Source organism: Tupaia chinensis, unplaced genomic scaffold (genome assembly GCF_000334495.1).
Source record: "Tupaia chinensis unplaced genomic scaffold, TupChi_1.0 Scaffold000489_1, whole genome shotgun sequence".
Lineage (NCBI taxonomy): Eukaryota > Metazoa > Chordata > Mammalia > Scandentia > Tupaiidae > Tupaia > Tupaia belangeri.
Genome location: NW_006160001.1, coordinates 826,811 through 850,086, shown reverse-complemented (window position 1 = coordinate 850,086; position 23,276 = coordinate 826,811). Strand labels below are relative to the sequence as shown.

The 23,276-nt window shown below is 36.6% G+C and overlaps 1 pseudogene; it reads right to left on the bottom strand.

Moving 5' to 3' along the window:
- LOC102477063 (40S ribosomal protein S8-like) overlaps positions 1-22,041 on the bottom strand; it is a 107,403-nt pseudogene extending 85,362 nt beyond the window's left edge.
- Positions 22,042-23,276: the final 1,235 nt, after the last annotated feature.

Here is a 23,276-nt window from a genome sequence, read left to right as displayed (position 1 = left end):
ACTCTGTTGTGGTAAACCATCCATATCCTATTTCACTTGCTCACATATATCCTCGTGTCTGTTCATCATTTTCTCCCATTCCCCCACACACTCCTCGTGCAGCTTCTGGTATAGACCATTACTTTTTACCTCGATGCCATCAAGTCCTTCATTTTTGCTAGGGAGTGCAGACAGCACCTGTCAAGCAAGGACGTACGTTTGTCTTCCACAGCTTGGCTTACTTCACTAGGACTATGTCTTCCAGGTTCCTCTAAAAATCTAACTTACCCTAAAATAATCTGTTCATCTGTGAAGATTAACTGGTCCAAGAATAATAAATACTTTTGAAAGAATATGAGAAGGTCTGGACTGTGTTATATTATTACCGATTAATGGGATGTTACTTCATGCGTTCTTGGTTGTCATTGCATACTTTGGTTGGTTATAGCAACTAAGGCCCTAGAGCATGCCCTTGAGGAATGAACTGTAAATGGGGTTGAAGTACAGGGCTGTACAATTGCTTCAAACTCACTCAAGGGTAGAAAATCTGAAGTAAAAAAATAAAATAAGGACGGACTTACAGGAATTACAATTGCCTGCAAGTGATGTGAGCCAAGAAAACAGTCTACTCTTTCATATTTTGCCTTTAGTTGGTTTTTGTGTGTTATAAAAACTCACAAGGTGATAACGTCAAGTAGTTAATTATCATGGTTTCTTTTCTCTTGATGTCATTTTTTTTGTCATGAGGATTATGTCTTTCAAAATTCCCGTATTTCATTCTTTGCTTTTCTTTTAGCTTTATTTTTATTACAAATGTTAGAAGTATTAAAAACTGCTGCCCGTGCAGAATGAAAGGATATGCAGTGCCAATTGCCTTGGCTTATTATCAACCTGCATTCACAGATGGATGTTTTTATTCTTTGAATTTTTTTCAAAGCCTGCATTAAACTTTTTGTATGTATTTATATAAATTTATTTACCATTAATTGTGGGATATAGTATGTTTTGTCATAGCATACATGCAGTGTATACTTACCAAATCATGGATATAGACATTCATCTTCTTCAACATCAAACATTACATTATGTTGTGCACGTCTGATAATAATGCTAATAGCTTTTTTTTTCTAGACGGATAAATAGAATAATCAGTGACATTTTGCTTTGCTGTGGTACAGCATTCCATAACCCACTGCCCTTGTTTATATGCATTCTGGTGACCTTAAGAGTTTTCTACAGAGCTCTTCCTCTACCTCTCCCGAGGCAGCTTCTGGTATCTGCCATTGCTCTATTTTTGTGCTATCAAGTCCTTCAGTTTCTGCCTCAGAGTGTGGACATTCTGTATAAGTTAATCAGGGACATGTTTTGCAACAGAAAAATGAAATGCGTGTAAAATTTGGAGTTAGGCATCAACCACAGGCAATTTATTAAGTGAATAATTCTATTTTGATCAGTAATAAGAAGTTAATGCTATATGTAGATATGTATTATTTAACTGAACCTGAAAATAATTTTCAAAGAATATTTTTCAAAAGGTACCCTGAACTTGTAGCACACATATACAGCTTTGCAAATATCCAACATCAACTTGGATATATATTATTTAATATGTTTTAGAAAGTGATCTCAAATGTGTGTATCTCAAATGTTTCTTAGGTAACATAAAGTTGTTTATATTTGGTATTAAATTACCAATATCTTATCACTGGTATGGCTTGAGTATGTCTCCCAGAAATACATGTGTTAAAATGTGTTGAGTCATTGGAATGATGTTGAGAGGGCAGAGACTTAACCCAATTACGGGGTTGAAAAATAAGGCCTTTGGAAGGTGACAGGTATTGAATGAGATGATCAGACTTAGGACTCTGTGATAGACTCCTGGTAGATTTACAAGAATAGCAGACCAGTGGACACACATGTTCTACTCTCGTTCTGTCCTGTCCTTTGCCATTCAGGGACTCTGCAGAGATTTACCACTAACAAGAAGACCTCGTCATGTGTGGCCCCTTGACCTTGGACCTTCGAGACCATAAACTAAATAAACTTCTAGTCTTTATAAATTACTCAGTGGAATATTCACTTTTTAGTGACAGAAAGGCTACTAAACAATCACTTTACTAGGGTGTCTGATAAGAGGAATAATTGACATGATTATGTTCACTCATGTGCAGTTCTTCTCTCCTTCTGAATACATTCTAAGGTAGTTGGGGTTAGGATTTCATGAAACTCCATTATTTTCACAAGACAAACATTGTTCACATAGTAGTATATTTTGGGGGAGCACCAGCAGATAGTGTACCAATTACAACTCCCACATGGACTCCCACATGGCCGACTGTGGTTTGAATACCAGACATGGTGGCTTGAAAATTACGTCAAGTGTGTGTGTGTGTGTGTGTGTGTGTGTGTGTGTGTGTGTGTCCAAGATCCTGGAAGTAAAATAGAAGAGAAGGGATTGCGGAGTAGGCATCCTCTTAGAGGAAGGGTGGTAATTTCTCACTTTCCCCCTCACTGTCTCTCTTTCTCTCTCTCCCCGGAGACCACATGCACCCTAAGGCAAGAACCTCTAAAAATAAATAAATAATAAATACAAGAAGTGTATTTTTTTAATATGTAAAGTTCATTTTTTATTAAATATATCTAATTTTATTATATTCTGGTAAAAAATTAATTTCCTTTTTGTTAATTCATCAGCAAGCTGCAAGTTTTCAATAAACCAAGTGAAAGATAAAATAAAGGATTTCAAATTAGGAACTTTAGGAGACAGATGCACAAAATTCGGCCCAGAACAACCACACAGATGTTAGCAGCCCATTTTTCAGAGTAATAATACATAAGCTGGGGAAACAGGATTTAAAAGGGTAATAAACAATAATGTGTAACGGTGGCTCATACTGATTTGCAAAAGCTAATTTTCAGAAATTTTGTAGGCTTGTTGTTTAAAACCAGGGCCAGATGGTGGTAAAGCTAGAAAACAGAATTCTCTATGAGGCTGACCCACACAGAAAGGTTCTGGGTTTGTGTCTGAACACCTTCCTGATTATTTCTGGACCTTTGTGCCCCAGCTTACTGAACCTGAGGGTGGATCGCATGTCAGGACTCTATAGTGCTGTCTCCTTCTCTCTCTGTCTCTCTTGCTCATGGCAGAAATAAATAACTTTAAAAAATAACCACTAATAATAATTAAATTTGTGGGCCAGCAGATATCATGGTGGACTCTCACATGGCTGACTGTGATTCGAGTCCTGGACCTAGTGGCTTGCTTTCTCACCTTTCCTCTTTCTGTCTCTCTCTGGTAAGTACATGTACTCTATGGCAATTTTTTAAAAATAATAGTAATAGGGACCAGCAGATGGCATAATGGTTACATTGCTGAACTCCCAAGTAGTTTACTGTGGTTCAAGTCCTGGACCCAGTGGCTTAAAGCTCATGCTGGGCATGTGTATGTGTGTGCCCCAAAATCCCAAGAGAAGAATAGAGGAGAAAGGATTGAGGCATGGCCATCTCCCCAGGGGATGATTCTTGCTTTTAGTCTGTCTCTCTCTGTGATTGTGGCAAGTACATGTGCCCTATAGCAAAAGTCTCTCTAAAAACTTGGAGCCAGCAGATGGCATGGTGGTTAAGGGTGCAGGACTCCCACATGACCGACTATGGTTTGAGTCCCAGAACTGGCAGCTTCTTTCTCTGTCTCTCTCTCTGTCTCTCTTGCTCTGTCCTGTTCTGGTCAAATTAAAATAACTAAATAAATATTTTTAAAAACTAATAATAAATAAAATTAAAGAAATAATTCTAAAAATTTTAATTTATGGGGCTAGCAGATGCTATGGTGGTTAAGGGTGCTGGACTCCCACATGGCCCACTGTGGTTCAAGTCCCAGACCTGGCGATTCGCTTTCTCATTTGCTCTCTCTCTCCATCACTCTGTCCCTCTCTGGTCAAATTTAAAAATAAATAAAAAATAAAATAAAATAAAATAATTCTTTAAAAATTTTATTTATATAAATTTACAATTAAATAACATATTAAAAATAAACTTAACATATGTCACTTCCTAACTATTTTACTCCATTTTACCATTTTCTATATTCTAGAAATTTCATATCTTATTTATGAGGTAGTAATACTATGTAGTATGTGTTACTCTGTGTTTCTTTTCAACTTTGCATTCATGATATCATGTTGGTAGCCTAAAATCAGACACTATAAGAATATGCTATAAATAAAAATGCTTTCCTCCTGGAGACTCAGTTGTTAAATATTCATTAGCATGCTAGTGATCACAAAAAAAAAAAAGTGTGATAATTCAGCATCCTGAGCAAAAGGTGGTAAGTTTAAAAGAAAAAATCCCTCATTACTTATTCTCGTAGACATAGTATAAAGTGAAAATATCAAAAGGGTAACTTTTAAAGAACACCCAGAAGAAACAGCCCTCAGAATGAGAAAATATATTTGAAAGCTAAGCCTCAGATAAGGGGCCAATAACCAGAATATACAAGAAACTCAAGCAACTTACCTGGAAAAAAAAAAAAAAATAAATCATTCCAGTTAACAGACAAGAAAATGAGCTGAACAGACAACTCTCCAAGGAAGACATAATGAATAGGCAAGACCCATGTGAAAAAATGCTCAATATCCCTTATCATAAGAAAGATGCAAATTAAAACTACATTGAGATACCACCTAACCCCAGTCAGAATGACTAAGATTGCTATGAAGAATGCTATGTGCTGTCATGCCTTTGATGAAAAGGGAAATTTCCTGCATTGTTGGTAGGTGTGTAAATTAGTACAACCACTGTGGAAAACAATATGGAGATTTTTAAAAATATCTACAAATAGAACTACCAAACAATCCAGTAATTCCACTCCTGGGTGTCTACCCAAAGGATAGGAATACACTCAGTTGTAAGTGTGGCACATATACATTATGGCACATCATTCAGCCATAAAAAAACAATAAGACCCTGGCATTTGATCAAAAGTCGATGAATATGTCAAGTTGCTGGGCCCAGGACTTGAACCTTAGCTGACCATGTGGGAGTCCAGTGAAATTACCACTATACCACCTGCTGGCCCAGTGCTTATTAAAAAATGATCAGTCAGGAGAGCTCTCTGCATGTGCTCACCATCCTCTGCTTCTGTCAGTCATACTGTAGGCCTAGGACTCTGGATTCTCCAACAGCTAGAATCATGAATTTGTATTAGTAAATAAATGTTTATCTTATTTATAAAAAAAAAATGGATGAATATGGAAGACTGAATGCTGAATGAAGCTACTCAGACCATAAAAGAGAAGCATGTATGTCCCTACTTAATATATACCAAATGTCTGCACTCCATGACAGAAATTGAAAGATCAGAAGATATAAAGGCATAGGGCTGGCAGGTGGTGTGGTGGATAAGGATGCTGGACTCCCACATGACCAACTACAGTTCAAGTCTCAGACCTGGAGGCTTGCCTTTTCACTTTCTTTCTCTCCCTCTCACTCTATCCCTCTCTGTTCAAATTAAAATAAATGAATACATAAAGTTAATAAAATAATTATTTTAAAACATTACTTTAAATTTAAAAAATTAAAAGAAGATATAAAGGCATGGAGAGCAACTGTAGATACTAGAGATAGTGTGGGAGGAAGGTGGGCTATGGAGAGGTAGAGAGAGAGAAACAAGGGGAAAATTAAATATTTAATGAACACTGACATGGAAAATGATCTGCTGATTTTAATGTAGATGGCAATATCTTTGATTGAACTCATATACATTGTTTTCATGCTGCAAAAATCCATTTTGTATGCTATAAAGATGTAAAGTGATTGTATGTTAAAAAATAAGAAAATAAAAGTGAAATTTTGAAAACACTTCAAAGTGTTTACATAATATATTACGTATGATGAATCTAAACAAAACAGCAGAGCTTAACAACATCAAAAATTTGGGACTGAAATCTTGTTCTAGGCATTTGAGCGGTGACTAATTCCTTTCAGGAGCTAAAATAATTGAAGAGTTTGTGCTCAGACTTCATCCTCCAGACCCAAAGATCCACCAGACTGATAGGAGAAGTAAAATACAGGCCCTTTGAGAAGTCATCTGCATTTGAGCTGTGATCAATCACTTTTAGGGGCTAAAACAATCACAAAGTTTCTGCTTAGTTTCTTCCCCAGACCCCAAGATCCACTAGACTAGTGGGGCACTCTCTATATTCTCTCTGATTCTCTCTATCTCTCCCTCTCTGTCTCTCTCCTTAATTTTTTAATTATTTTTTAATTTTTAATGCAAAGCACTGCTTGGTTGTCTCATTCCTCTTTATCTTGCTATTTCTTATTTTTTCCCCCTCCCAAATAGGAGAGGTAAAGTGCAGGTCCTTTGAGAAGTCATCTGCATTTGAGCTGTGACCGTGCCATTTTCATATTTTGCTTTTTTTCCTCTATATTTTAATTGTTTCTTCTTTTTTCTTTTTATTTGTTTTCTTTTTCTTTTTCTATTAACTTTGCTGCTTAGCCTCCACACCATGATTGTCTAGACAGGTCTAGGTGTACAATAGCTAGACATCTGATTACTATTAGGGTCAAAATAATCCTCAATTTCCACTGAATCTGCTGCACAAAGAAAGAAAAACAGAACTGCAGAGAGATTGGAGATCACCTGCTCCTGCACACCTCTGAATGCTCAGATTTAACTTCAAAAAATTAGAAAGAAATGTGTAATTCATCAGATGACCATAAACCACTGCAGAGGCACAAAAAATATGAGAAACCAAGAACATATCTCTCCCCCAAGGGAAAAGAACATCTCCTCATGCACGGACAGTACAATGGAACTCGTGGAAATGTCAGATAAAGAATTTAGAATATCTGTAGTGACAAAGCTAACAGAGATACAAGAGAAGAGACACAATGAACTCCAGAAGATGCAGGAGAAAGGAGTCAATGAGTTCTAGGAGGTGTGGAAGCTCTTGAACGAGTTGATAAATGAAATACACACCATAGAAAAGAATCAAACAGAACCATTAGAGGTGAAGGCTATAGTGCAGTATATCAAAACCTTCGCCGAAAGTATTAAAAGCAGATTTGATAATGCAGAAGATCAAATCTCAGATGTAGAAGACAGAACCTCTGTTATAGAAAAATTCACCAAAAAGAGTGAGGAAATAATCCAATTAAATGAAAATAATATATAAGGAGTATTAGATATCATTAAACAACCAAACATTTAAATAATTGGTATCCCAGATGGTGAAGAAACTAATCAGGGCATTGATAATCTATTTCATGAAATCCTAGAAGAAAACTTCATAAACCTAGAGAGGCATTCAAATATTCAGATTCATGAAACATGAAGAACTCCACCTAGAATCAACCCAAGAAGATCTTCTCCAAGGCACATCATAGCCAGATTTACCAAAACCACAGACAAAGAGGCAAGATTCTAAAACTGATGAAAGAGAAATGTGAAGTTACCTACAAAGGATATTTCATCAGGCTAACACCAGATCTTTCATTGGAAACAATGTGAGCAAGGAAAGAATGGGAAAATATATTCAAAGTGTTGAGTGAAAAACAATTTCAACCAAGAATTCTATACCCAGCAAGATTACCCTTAACATGGGAAGAAAAGACAAAAACATTCTAAGATAAACAAACCCTGAAAGAATTTATCAGCACCAGTCCAGCTCTCCAAGAAGTTGTAAAGGGAGTGCTATATCAGGAAAACTAAAGACAGACACACAGAAATCAGAGTTCAAAAAACAACCAAGAAAATGTCCAACTTAATAGTAGGGACAAGTCCAGAATTGAATGTTAACTTACAGAATTTAACAGAAAGATCAGACCACAAGGAAGATAGATTAATTCCATGAGACTAAACTGGTGAAATAGAATTTATGACTTTCAACTAAAACATGACTTATTTTCTCCTATGCTTTGTTTTTCCAGATTTAAACCTAAACTTATTTTTTTTTTTTTTGTATTCCCTTGAGCTGTTGACAGATTCATCTACCAACTATTTGAACAGAATCCTAATCTTTTTCCTGGCTTTAAGTCTTAAGAATATTTCTCTTAACATTTTGTAATTTTAGTTTATTAAAGCTAAAGCTGCTTTTCTTGAATTTAAAAAATACATTTAAAAATGCCTATTTAATGACCACAGTAAGCTATATAGCTTCAGGTAGGTGCTACTTTATAGTATATTCATTACAATCACTGAGTTTTATGCCTAAAGTCAGACATGTGTTCACAGATACGTATATATCAGCTGAACTTGCTATTGAAGGTATTTAAGATTTTTAGTACATCAATAAAATGTGAAAAATAAAAGAGGCATAGAAAGAAACTGTAGAGACCAAAGACAGTGTGGGAGGAGGGTGAGAAATGGCAGAGGGTAAAAAGTAGAAAGTCAAGGGGGAGATAATGCAAAATATGTAAGAAACAAGAAAGGAAAAATTATTTGTTGATGATAATATGCATAGTAATATTATGATTAAGCCAATATACAGTGTATTCTGGATTGGAAACCTCATTTTGTATGCTGTGACTATGTACCATGAATGAATGTAAAATAAACTAATTAAAATTAAAAAAGAAATCTTGTTCTACCATGCACTTAACCTTATTTAATCTCTTTTGCCCCCTGTTTATTCTTATGTGATATGAGAATAACACTAGCTTCTTGAAGCTATAGGGAAGAATAATGTGAAAAGAGCTTAGCAGTGTGACTGGCACATAGTAAAAGTTCATTGCAACTACGTCCACCTGGGAGAAAGTGATATTAGTAAAAATCTTCATAGGATACATGACTCAGGAGCTCTTTGAGAGTCACAGAAAATCAGAAGCTCTTTGTAAGCATGGATAACAAAGGGAAGATCAACCATCATTTGTAGAAATAGGTCTTGGTAGTATTGGTCACTTATTGATTTGTTTGGAAAGAATCATTTTCTTGTGGAAAAAATGTTATTTCCTTCTTATCCATACTCTTGTGATGGTTGTTTTAGGGTGTCAACTTGACTGGACTAAGGAGTGCAGAGAAAGCTGATAAAACATAACTGAGCAAATCTGTGGGGATGTTTCCAGATGAGACTAGCGTGCTACTCTGAATAGACTATATGTGGAAGATTCACCCTCAATGTGGACAGACATGATTCCATCAACAAAAAGCCCAGAAATAATAAGTGCAGAAGGCAAATGAGTATCTTTTAAGAGACCACAATAGACTTTTACTGCTATCTTGGACATCAGAAATCAAGTTCATCTGCCTTTAGACTCCAGGATTTACACCAGTGGCCCCCTGAATTCTCTGGCTTTCGGTTTCACATCATCAGCATCCCTACCTCTGAGACCTTAGGACTTTAAAGCCCGAGAAGATAATGGAGTGGATTGGCTATTGAAAAGCTGTACTGATTATATGAAAAAAGAAAATGAGAGACTGAGGTCTTTAAAAACAGTTGATGGCTATGTGTGAGAATCACAAAGCCTACAAAAAGGCCCTGCCCTCTGCAATGGAAGAGGAGGCACATATGAGAAGAAGGTTAAGGATCTGATTCCCAGAGTTGTAGAGCTCCAGAGACACTTAAGTGCATATCCAAAACAATTCTGTTATAAATTGTGAAGATAAAAGTCCTGGTGAGAAATAACTGGGCCTTGAAAAATCAGAGGGTGACATCTGACTAGATTTCCTGCAGAGGCTGGCTCTGAGGCTCCTCTGAACCCTCTAGACTTGTAGCGATGGCCTACTCTTCCCACATAAGAACTAACTCTCTGAAGTGCTGGTATGTGCTGAAGAGGCCTACTCACTGAGGAAGAATAATGGCTGTCTGTTTCAGGAGCTGCTCCCACATCTTGTCTTAACTGCCATGAAAAGAACTAGTATTATACCTCAGCATGACATGGATGAAAGATGTGCTATGCCTGAAAGAAGAAGAAAGTGACTATATATCACATGATTTGCAAGAAATTAGCTAATTCATACCATAAGAATCAGGAGAAAATTCCTATTACTGAATTTTGAGAGAATGCTCTCTGAGACTAGATAAGCAAGAATTCAGTGATTTAGAGGTCACTTTCTCAAGACACAGAATTTAACACCCTGGCAAGGATTCCAGAGGACAATTTTGTTGTTGGGATGATTCTTAGATGTCTGGACAAAACGACTGCCAGAACTCAGAAGTAGAAATGTCTGGATTTCCTTGGCAGACAGCAGAGAAAGTAATAAAGAAGCTAAAGGAAATACACATGTTAGAGTGGATAAAGTATGTAGGACCAGAATATCCCTCAGATAATTGTATTCCTTGGGAGAAACCAGAAGGATATATCATCCACCAAGGAATGTGCTTTCAAGAGGGTTATCAGCATCATTAAAGAGTTCAGTTGTGGCTCTCTTGTGCAGGCAAGGACTGATGGTAGGAGAGGCATTCATAGAGCTGGGTTGTCTATCTCTGTGGAGATGCTGCGAGGAAGTAATAGAGGCCAGGTGGGGTCAATCACATTGCCAGATTCTAGGAGGCAGAAATTACTGATATTACCTTAATGGTTAGATTAACAACCAAAAAGACTATACTCAAAGGGAGTTGTGGGGTTGTTTAATAAAACATTGCTCTGTGCATACAAAATAAATGGGCAGTTCCCATAAGTGTTTCTCAACATTAATAACCAAAGAAGGGCAGCAATGGAAGACTGAGGACTGCCACTCCAATAAAACATCAATATTCCTCACTCACTCACTGCTATATTCAAGAAAGTTATCAGATCTGGAACTTACTGATAGCAGAGATGACTGAGCCCCTTAGAGGAAGCCTCATGTGATCAACCTGCATACAAGAGGTTGGCTGGTCAACTCAAAAAATTAATTCTACATGAGATATATGGTTCTTCTGCTGAAAACATGGACATTTAAATGCAGTATACTGTGGTAAGTAAAAACTTTACCAGCCATTGTGATTATTCCAATCATATGATCACCATGCCTATTCTGGGGTGGACAGTGATGAAGGATAAAGTCAACTGGCAAGTCATCTGTATATTTCATGATAAATATGTTCTGGGTCATGAACATGTGACACAAATATCCTCATGCTTCATGCCACTTTCATATGTACAGAAACCTCCCTGTATCCCAGACTTCCTTGTGTCTTATCCTCTAGACCTTTTCCTTCCAGGAACCTGTTTAGACAGACAAGCCGTCTTAGTGCATTAGTGCTGCTATAACAGAGTATCAGAGACTAGTGATTAATAAAGAGAGGTTAACTTGGCTCCTGATTCTGGTATCATGTCTGAGAGCATGGTACCATGTAACGATATGGCTGAGAGAAGCTGAATGAGAAACAAATGTATGAAAAAAAAGGAGAAAGACCTGTGGCTCCAGGTCACTTTTATAACAACCTTTTCTCACAAGAACTAACTAATGAGAACTCACTATCCTCTCTGGAGATGGTATCAACGATTCACAGAAATCTGCCCCCATGTTCCAAGCATATCCCACAAGGCCCCATCTTTCAACACTGCTTCATTGGATTTCAAGCTATGGCAAAGATTTTTAGGTTTTTTTTTTTTTTTTAATTGTGTGGAGGTGACACTTAAACCATATCATAGGCCATTGGCTGCTGTTGCTCAAGAATATATATATGGCTATACTTGAAAAATATATATATACTTGAATGGGATAGGACTGAACACTTCATTCATGACTTATGCCCATACACTGACTCATTTATAAACCCATTTATTAACCAAACTTAGGCTCACAGTTAAATCTATTTCATGGTCATGTGGTATAATAAAATTTTGCCAGTTCTTCCAGTTCCTCCAAAAAGGTGCCAAGATCAGATTAAACGTGCAAGGATGATATTACATAAAAAATACCCAAGTAAGAGAAATGGTTGGGAGCAAAGTGAGATGTGTGGCTCTGCTTAAATGGAATGATGGATTTCAGAGCCAGTCTCTGAGGTCCTTGATCTGCTTTGCTCTGTGTACTTGGACTGCTAGCTACGTACTTTTGACTACCAAACCTAGTATAAAATTCTTTAGGGTTTCCCAGAACTTTGAATGTGTTAATATTCATTTATGAGTTTCTAAGAGTGGTTACACTGTGCCACATTTTCCCAAGTTTATACGATTTCATATTTCCTTATTGGTATTCTGTGGTTTAAACTTTGAGAAATTTTGCTATAAAGTGCCCTTAAAGATGAGAGACTATACGAGGGATCTTCAAAAATGTAATAGAAAATGTGTATTATGAGAAAATTCTGTGTGAATTTTAAACCATTTTTTGTACCAAAATAAACTTGTACTTTAATCCCAAGTTCATGTTTTTTCCACAAATATTTTGGAGTTTCCTCATTTTCTCTTTGAGAAATAAAAGAACAGTTGGAACCAGCAGATGGCATAAGAATTACATCACTGGACTCCCACACAGCCAACCGTGGTTCAAGTCCCAGACCTGACAGCTTAAAACACACCAGGTGCATGTGCGTGCATGCCCAAAGTCCCAAGAAGAGAATGGAGGAAAAGGGATTGCAGTGTAGCCATCCTCTCTGGGGGGTGATTTCTCACTTTCTATCTCTCTGGTGAGTACACATATCCTATAGCAAAAATCTTTCTTAAAAAAAAGTAAAAAAGAATAGCATGTAAGATGTTTATGAAGAGCATAATTAGAAATCAGAAATCTAAATGGCTAACTACATGAAAATAAACTTTTGAACCAATGAAAATGATTCTTCGAAGAACTGAAATCAAGCAAATCATACATACATGCAAATAAATAAAAACAATCTGCTTTAAACTTCTATTGTGGAAATGCCATAGAAGGATGAAGTCAGTTGGTCATTTTCAAACACAAAAAGTACAACTAGTAGAAAATGTATTTGGACTATTTAATGGAGCACATGTAACACAACTAGACCCACACAGAGAGGTTCTGGGATTCTTGTCCTGGGGCTTTCTAGAGCTTGTTGGGCTCACAAGAGCATGCCTGGGACCTGGACTGGCTGAGATGATAGTGCATCACAGTAGGGAGGCCCTGTCGAGATTTCTATCCCTCTGCCTCTATCTTTCTATCTCTCTCACACTCTGTCTCTCTCTCCAATTGAAGAAATAAATTACTAAACTTTAAAAAAATTTAAATGTATTAATATTGAATAAATAAAATAGTCTCATTTATGAAATATTTAAGCTCAGAGATTGATTATTATTATTTTTTGGAGATTTTTGCTATAGGGCACATGGGCTCGCCAGAGACACATAGAGAGACAAAGAGGCAGAAAATAAGAAATCACCACCCACCCCCACCCCCAGGGAGATACCCATGCTGCAATCCCTTCTCCATTTTCCTCTTGGAATTTTGAGCATGCATGCACACTCACCCTGTGTGAGTTTCAAGCTCCTGGGTCTGGGACTTCAACCAGACCATGTCAACCACGTGGGAGCCCAGAACCTTAGCCAGTATGCCATCTGTTGGTCCAGAACTTGATTATTTCTTTTAAGAATTATTTATTCAATTTTATTTATTCATTCACTTATTTTAATTTGACCAAAGAGAAACAAACACACAGAGAGAGAATGAGAGAGAAAGAAAGTGAGAAAGCAAGCCATTGAGTCCAGGGCTCAAACCACAGCCAGCCATGTGGGAGTGTCTAGCACCTTAAACACCACACTAGCTGCTGGCCCTCAGCTTGATTATTTTAATTTGCATATTAGAAAATATAACACTCCCTCAGCTCTGTAGTTAAGATGATCTTTATAATTGTTTTCATGCAAATTTGTATAGTTCAATAACTTAACCCATTTTCTCACTTATATTAAACTTTCTAAAATCTGGTCTATGCTAATTATTTTTATCATTTTTTCTCAATAGAGAGGATAAAGAGTTCTTTTTGTTGAGTTTCAGGATCATAGGTGCACACCCAGCATATACAGATGGATGGGGGGAACCAAACCCATGCAATTTCATATAGTTGCAACATTGCTTAAGCAGGGCATTTCTGTTGTGCCACTGAGTCACCCCTGAAAATCAATCATAGCAGAGATATATGGGAAAGAGAGCAAAATGGGGAGCAAGAATCCAGATAAGCAACCAACAGCAAAGAAGTCTTAGGAACTGAGAGTTTGCAAGAAATACATAGGGAAATGGAAGCTCAACCAATTGAGATATGGGGGAAGATTTATGCTACCTTTCTCAGACCTAGGATATATATCTGACTGCTATTAAGGTATAACCCAGTCCAATGATTTAAGATGAACAGATGCAGCAAGTAGTGACAATCAGTCTTGACAATTCTGTGTGCTGATAAACGAGTAGGGATATTGTTTTGTACACAGAGGTGTACAAGGTTCAAATTTTGGTGCTGTCACTTACTTGCTCTATAGCTTACATCTTATTTCTTAAAATTTCTTACTCTATGTTTTCTCCTCTACAAAACTGGAATAGTAATATCCATTTCAAAGGATTGATGTAATGTAAGCAAGATGGGTTTTCAATAAATATCACTTCCTTTCATCTTTCCAAAGTATTAAAGTGACTGAAATACTAACTAGTGATGGTTTCAAAATTTCTGTTTGGAGTGCCTATAGAAACCATTCTGGATGCATGGCTGGAGGCTAAGAAAGTTCTCTCTGGGCAGTGTTTCCAGAGCAAGTATACAATGCTTACTTATGTTCACTTGGGGTATCTCTGGTTGGTCACATGGCTATAGATTACAGGGAGGGTTCAGGATCTCTCTGCTTGCATGCTTCCCCTTGGCACTGATGCTGGTGCTAAAGCTTGTTGCTTGGTGAAATGGGCCATCTCTCTCTGCTTTTATAGACCCTAGATGGTACTAAATGAGTGCACCAGGCAAAGGTCATGGTATGAAAAGAGTTAGTTACAAAGTTTGCTTGCTGAGAGCCCAGGTTGATGACATCTATTAATCATCCTGTAGATAAAGATTCCAAGGAAACAGAAATTCAGAGGGGCTGCTGATCAAATCCCAGAGACTGGTTTTGCTGTGTCTCACAGGGATTCATAATCCTCAATGACTAAAGCTAATAGACTTTATGGGAGGAATATAGGAGAGTGGTTGAGCAACTTCTGACTGTGGGATTCTGTTTTTATGAGCAGTCCTTGGGTTGTTGTAAATAAACCCATAAAGTAAGAAATACTCTGTGAAAGCAAATCAAAGATTTTAACAGAGATGGTGAAAGTTTAACTTTAAAGTGAGATTTTAAACAACAACAATAACTGTTCTAAAACCTGTGTGCACAATTTGAACGAATCAGACTGGAAATGTCTCAGAGTATTAGGGAACAATACAATGATCCTGCTCTGGAAAGAAAATAATCCTCACAGTGATGCAGAATCTGAATACTGATTGAGCATCCCTTATCTGAAAATCTAAAATCCAAAATTCTTCAAAATCTTAAACTTTTTGAATGCTAACAAGGCACTACAAATGGAAAATTTTACACCTGATGGGTGTCTTAATGATAGGGACAAGTTGAGCATATAGTGAATGAGTCAAGATTCTGTACCTAGATTACAAGTGTTAAACTCTTGGTTCTACTATTTACCAACTGTGTAACTTTGGACAAGTTACCTGACCTTCCTGTTTTCTTCACTTTCCTAACTGAAATGGAATGGCCAGTGTTCCCACTTCACTGGGTCATTGTAAGAATTAAATGAAATTGTGTATGGTAAGTATTTTAAATTGTATCAGTCATATAACAAATACTCAAGTAATATAAATTGCTATTATTGGCAAATATACCACATAGAGTGAGGTTCAACATTAATGAGAATGAAAGTACATCTGTATTTTCAAAGGGCATCTTGACTTCCTTTGTTTGTCTTTGCCTAGCTTCTTGACACATTTGATTTGGCCATTTTTGCCTATTCTGCATCTGAAGTGGTGGTGGAGGCTGCCAGAAATATTCTGGTTACCTTTCACCAGAAGTGGGGACCTCCATTTGGTTGTGGGTCAGTCCCATGTAGATGCTATGACTTCCTCTCCCTCTCTCATCTCAAGTTTCTACACCTCCTAAATTTCTAACTACTTTCTTGCTGCATTCTTATGTTCCTTCCTTTGTTCTCCCAATGAGAGCAGAGCTATTTATCAGTTGTTTGATCCTGCCCCTTGGAGAGTAGATATGCTGGAGGTCTCTGGTCAGCTATCTTCTTTCTCTTCAATATTCTTTCTATTATGCTCTTTTAAATAGCTCATGTTTTATTCCTTTCTATTTTTAGCATCAATTCAAAAATAATTGCCTCAGACTTGAAATTTGTAATAACTTCCTGACAGACATTACTGCTTGCATCATTTCTTATTTCAGTTTATAGTGTACAACAGTGCTGGATTAATCTCCCTAACACACATCGATATGGTGCGGTAAAGAAGAGGGAACCGACTACGAGTGCCCTTTAGGGTAGACTCCACATCTTAGCTAAGCAACTCACTCCTAAATTTCACTTTAATGGAATCATAATCTACCATTCTAATATCAGGTTTAAAATAATTTTAACATTTTCTCATTTATTCATAAATGGAAAGTGGATGATCATAGAACAAAGTACAGCCTGGCAACATCAGAAATGTTCAAATCAAGAAAGCCAAAATACCCTTCAAGAGCAAATACAACAATAGTAGATTATTTTCACTTTCTATTAAGTTAGAACAAGCCCTGTATGTTCTCATTTGATTTAGTTCTTCTTCCCATCATTTATAAGTCAAATAAGCAATTGTTAATATTTCTAATCACAGCAGAAAGCACTTCATGTATTTTTTCAGTAACATAATGTAATAGAATTTGTTGTATAGATCATGTTATTTTAATAAGTTCTAATTTTTGTTCAACAGTAACCATGCCATGGAAAAAATAATTAAATTCGATCTAACTTGAATAATAATGATAATGTAGCTGATTACTTATCTTAGCCTTTACTTTTAAAAAATGTAATAGAATAACCTCAAGCTTAAAAAGATGGATTTTTTTTTTTTGGTAATGAATATGCTCAGTTTAAATAATGAAGTAAAACATCTTAACAAAAAAGGATTCTAAGGTTTTTAAATTGGAAAGTAAATACAGATTCTAGAAACTAAGTTTGTCAGTGTGTTTATCTGGGAGAGGGGTTGGTTGAAGTGTGAGTCAAAGGGTAGAGGTCATCATTAATACATTTCTATTGAGCTGATTTTCATCTATGGAATGTTCTTTAGTAGTTACATAAGCTATGGAGTTGTTGGGAAAGTCATGATGCATTTTTGCATAGAAAAAGACAGGAAAATAAATCCTGACTTTCCAGACGACTTAATATTAAGCAAAGTACTACAATAGAAAATCATGGGTTCCTGGATTTACTTCGAATCCATGGAGCAACTTAAACAAGCTTACTACCTATTTAACTCCATTCCTTGATGAGTTTTTATGCTTTCTAAATTCTCAAGAATAATATGAAGATCCACATTAGATACCCTAAAAAGGAAGGCAATTAAAAACCATGACATAAATATTTTATACCATTTTTAACTTAATAAAAAAATAATTGGCTCCAAAATATGTCTTCATAAGCCATGTATTATTACTCATTATTTAAATTACAAGACTATTTCCATTTCCAGTGGTTATTAAATAGAGACAGATCCTGCTAATTTAACTGCTGACTAATGAATGAAAATATGACATAAACCTTTATTACAAACACAGTAGGTAGCAGATATTTAGCAAATGTCAAAGCACAAATTCTAACCCAAAATAATTTACATGGTAAGTCCTCCTTTGAGAATTGAGACAGCATTTTTGAGTCCTCCTCTGCCCCAAGTCCTGGGGCAATATTTCTAAAATATGAGATTTATAGACAGATTTTATTGCTATAAGTCATTTTTCATTTCCTTATTTTTCACAGTTGTGTTGGATTAATCTCCTTAACACACACCGATGTCAGCTGGCAAAGAAGAGATTAGCCCGATATTAATAATTTAAAGAACAGATCTCACATGTCACTTGAGTAGTTCACTTTAAAATGTCACTTTCAAAGAATTATAATCTTCATTTCATTTTCAGACTAAATAATTTTAGCATCTTCTGATTTCATTGGAAATGAGCAATGGGTGATACCAAAGCAAACAAATAAGTCTCTTCTCAATTCTCTAGAGTGGAATGAAACTTTTTAAAATGGCCAAGTAATAAACCTGTGCTTGAGTTAGACAACCAGGTGAGCGATGGTGGGTTCAGCCACAATTTCTGAGTGCTATTTTTTCTTGCTTTCCTGTGCTGCTTATAGCGTTCTGTGATCAGAGACCACACAGCACAGGGGAAGTGCAGATCTAGGAAGCAGCCTCATCTTCTCTTGAAAATGTGGAAAACAAACAGGCTAAGGGCAGAATGGCTCAGCCCGTGAGAAAGCAGGATCTCAGGACCAGCAGTTGGCATAATGGCTATGTCGCTGGACTCCCACATAGTTGACCGTGGTTCAAGTTCCGGATCCGGTGGCTTAAACTCACACTGGGCACATGTGCGTGCCCAAGATCCTGAGAGGAGAATGAAGGAGATGGGATTATGCTGTGACCATCCCCCAGGGGGTGATTTCTCACTTTCTGTCTCTGTCTCTCTCTGTCTTTCTGGTTAGCACATGTGCCCTATAGCAAAAACCTCTCCAAAAAAAAGAGAGAGAGAAAGCAGGATCTCCCAGAGGACAAGGCAGCTGTGACCTTTAGTGGCCTGAGTGCTCTGCATAGCTGTAGAAAGGCCAGAGAGAGGAGCATTCCATAGACCTATTCTGGGTACCCATGCAGCTTCACTTCAGAAACCCACAGAAATACCTGGGGGTCCTTAGTAGACAAAATACTCAAGCACACAGGGTCTCATACCTATCAGTTTTGATGTAAAAATGAAAAAAGAAAGGGTCCTTTGATCCAGTGGTAAAATCCATAGAATTCAGATTCCCGTGTTCTTAAGAGTCAATAATCTTCTATTCACACCTTTCCTCTGTGCCATAAATACAACAGCAAATTGGTTGCTGCTCCCCTTGGTAGCTGTGATAGACTACACACTTCGTAAAATTCTAACAAAGTGCTTACCGTTTATTTGGGGAGAGGCAATACATAAAAATTTCAAACTTAGTTAAAATCAATTTTTCAGCACTTGCTGCCTTGATGAAAACAAAAGACCCAACAGAGATGATTTCTCAGTGTCCAATTTGATTAGAATTGCCACTTTTCTGAAGGGGAAATTCAGTGGCATTGATGACACCACTTTTTCCTCGATTTAAACATCTATTCCATTAGCATAGTCTAATTCCCTACATCTATTCCATTAGTATAGTCTAATTCCTAGGTATTGCTTGGTTTTGTCCCTTCCCCACATCTGCTCTAACTGCCTCAACTCAGATACTTGACAGCTCCACTGTTTTCTTTTTTTTTCTTTTATTTTACTGTTTTATTTCCAGAGGCTGTGTGTATGTTTGCCAGAAAGAGACACAGAGAGGAAAAAATCATTCCCCCAATGGATCATTCCCGGGGACCAGCCTCGGTGTGGGTGGGTTATCTCAACTGAGGCGGCAAAGGTGAACAGAAGACAGAGGCCTCGATGCTTTTCATGCACGTCCTATGCCGGACACCCCTCAAAGATCTCTCTCTGAGGAGTGACAACTGCTAGGAATCATTATGCCTTTTTATTGAAAATGTGATACATGCAAGTAAATGGGTGAGGGGTAGTAAAAGATTTACTCTAAAGAACTGGGTATACAAAGCATGGAAGCAATAATTATAAAACATGCTGTTTGTCTTGTCAGATCAGGTAAAATCAATTACAGTTCTCAGGATAAGGAAGTCCATTTGTCTGTTGTATCTTCTTAGATCTTGATTACTCGGAAGGGTCTTTTGAAGAGGGGGCTTGCAGGATGTTTGATAACTTCAGTCCCGGGCCAGGGCAATAACGTTGCTGGTTGCAAAGACCTAGATAGAAATCTTGTCTTGCTAAGTAAAGACACAGTTAATATATGGACTATCTATACATTACAACAATGGAGGGTGAGTCTATGATCTTATATGGGAAAGGAAGATGATCTTGTAGCTCAGGAGACAACACAGGATGTTTTATTAGCCGTTTTTCATAGTCAACAGCACATAAATAAAAAACTCTTTGTAGTTAAAAGCTACCTGTTGCTTTAAATAAAAACTCCCAGCTAAAATAGTTCATTTTTCTGTGGAGACCTCAGCTTTGTTTATTCTGTTGTCCCATCCAGGCTTTTTCCTCTAATAAATCTGTGGGTTCCTACATTTTATTTGTTGAGTCTTGTCAATTAGTGAGTTCTTTTATTTTATCTCTAAGTCTCTGTTATGTAGTGAATGTACTGACTTTCCTAGCGTGAGTTAACTTTGGCCTGTAGCTTTAACAAGGGCTAGCCTTAAACTAACTTAGTCTACATATGCTTCTAATGCTAATTTGGTTTATACTAACTTAATCTATATGTTAATTTTGGCTTAAAAACAGACAAGTGGGGAAGTCTTAAACTTCCTAATGCTCCTGTCAGTCTTAAAAAACCACATTCCTACAAAATCACTAATTGGCTTTATTGTAATGGTTAGTATATTTTACTCTTACAAAATACCGTAATAACAGTAAAACGCAAGGCAGAAAAATAAACTACAGGCCAGTAAAATGACACAAGGAGAGTTAGTAAACCGCTGGCCTTGTCTTGCCATTTCTTCCCTGCCAGGCCATGAGAGACAGCGTCTTTACCAGTTTGTGTTGTCTGCATGGCCCCGTCAGATCATGTTGACACTACAATGCCATCTTCTTCATTTCTCCTCCCGTCAGCATTCTGAGTACCCACACCATATGCCTAGTGTGTTTTTCAAGCTATGGGTTCTGAGTTTGACCATGTGGGATTCAACTCTCTTAACCACTAGGCCATGGAGCTGACCCACTATTCTGTTTCCTAACTGGACATGATTCTTTTATATTTTTACTTAAGAATTACACACTTTGGTCATATAAAAATAAAGTGTGTTATTCTACCTGTGATGGTTAATTTTAAATGTCAACTTGCCTGGACTAAAGATTACACAGAGAAAGCATTATTTTGTGATATGTCCATGGAGGTGTTTCCAGAGATTAGTGTGTGAGTGTGAGTTGACGAAGGAGGGAATGTTTGTTCACAGCATGGCCAGATACCATTCAATTTATCTATTTTTTTAAGGTTTATTTATTTATTTAATTCCACTTATTATTATTATTATTATTCATTTGACCAGACAGAGACAGAGAGAGAGAAAGAGAAAGTGAGAAATCAAGCTGCCAGGTCCAGGACTCGAACCACGGTCTGTCATGTGGGAATCCAGCACCTTTAACCACCATGCCACCTGCTGGTCCCAGTTTTTTTATCTATCTTTTATAGCTAGCTACTGACATCTCAGAGTCTCCCATTTATGGACTATCTGTTGTGGGACTTCTCAGCCTCCATAATCATGCCAGCCAATATCCCAGATAAATTCTTGCTCACTTCACTCTTTTCTATTGGTTCTATCTCTCTCCAGTACTCCAACACACTATTCCTCTGATTAAACCAAAACCAAAACAAAACAAATACAAACTTTCCAAAGCTTCATAAGTCCTGGAGGATAAAGGCCAAACCCCTCCCTTAGCTGAGGACACCTAATAATCAGCATTTTGTTTTTTGTACTTCCAGTTGTAGGGTAAAGTTTGAAACATAATAAGCAATTCATAAATATTTATGGACAGTATTTATCAATAAAGTCAAGAAATCTGTTTAATACCCACTTAATATTTCTTCTACTACCTACTTTTTCTGTAAACAACAGTCTTAATTCCATATAAAACCATTTGATTCAGGTACCTTTTCTTATTAAAAGCTAACAGAGTTAAAATATAATTATGTTTCAACTTGGAAAAACTATATATAATTTATTAAGTAGTTAACAGTATATTCCTAAGAATATAAACATATGGAAAGGTAGGTAGGTAGGTAGATACATAAACAGATATTGATGGAAGAAAAGATGGAAGCTTTAAGCTTTTTTTCTTACTAGCACCAGATTGGGTACATTGAATTGTTGGATCCTGTTCTGGAATATTACATTCATCTGCCATTTCGTCAAACATATTAGAAAAACAGTATAACAAATTTGTGAAGTTTTAGAAGTAACTATGGTCTTTTAGAAATAAAAATGTCCTTATTTTGATACAGTATTGCCTCAGCAGTGTGAGGTCTTTTTTGATTCCAAAGTTTATCATTATTTTTTCTATTTCGGTGAAGAATGTCTCAGGAAACTGGATTGGGATTGCATTAAATTCGTAAATTAATTTTGGGTAGGACTGACATCTTGATTATATTAATTCTTCTAATCCAAGAGCATGGGACACCCTTCCACTTATAATGTATTTTTTTCAGTTTTTCATAGTTTTCCTTATAAAGATCTTTTACTTCTTAGGGTACATTTGGTCCTAGGTATCTTATTTGTTTTGTAGCTAATGGGATTACTTTCTTCCATTTTGTCTCAGTCTATACTTCACTGTTGTATAAAAAACCCTAGACTTTTGTAGATTGGCTTCATATCCTGCAACTTTACTAAACTCATTTATCATTTCTAGAAGTTTTCTCATGGATTCCTTAGGATTTTCTAGGTATCTAATCACATTATCTGCAAATAGGAGCAGTTTAGCTCACCCTTTTCCTATCAAAATGTGCTTTTTTTTGTCTTATTTGGTTGGATTGGCTAGGACTTTCAGAACTATGTTGAAGAGACAGTAACCAACCATGTGTTGTTTCAGTATTTAATGGGAAAGCTTTAAGCTTTTCCTATTCAGTATGATGCTCACAGTAGGGCATTTTAATATGTTTATGATTATTATTATTATTATTATGTTGAGGAATGTCCTTTTACTCTAATTTTGCCAAGCAATTTGATCATGAAAGGATGCTATTTTTTACCAAATCCTTTTTTGGCATCTATAGGTATGATCATATCATTTTTTTCTTTCTTTCTATTATTGTGGTATATTACATTCATTGTTTTATGTATGTTGAATTACCCATGAATCCCTGAGGTAAAGCCTACCTGGTCATGGTGTATAATCTTCTTGATATCTTGTTGGATTCAGTTTGCTAATATCTTGTTGAAAATTTTTGTATCAGTGTTCATCAGGAAAATTGGGCTGTAATTTTCTTTCTCTGTTATGTCCTTGTCTGGTTTTGAGATCAAAGTAATAGAGGTTTCATGAAATGATATTGGAAGAATTCTTCCTGTTGAATCATTAGGAATCATTTGAGAAGAATTGGAGTTAGCTCTTCTTTGAAAGTTTGGTAGAGCTCAGAAAGGGAAGCC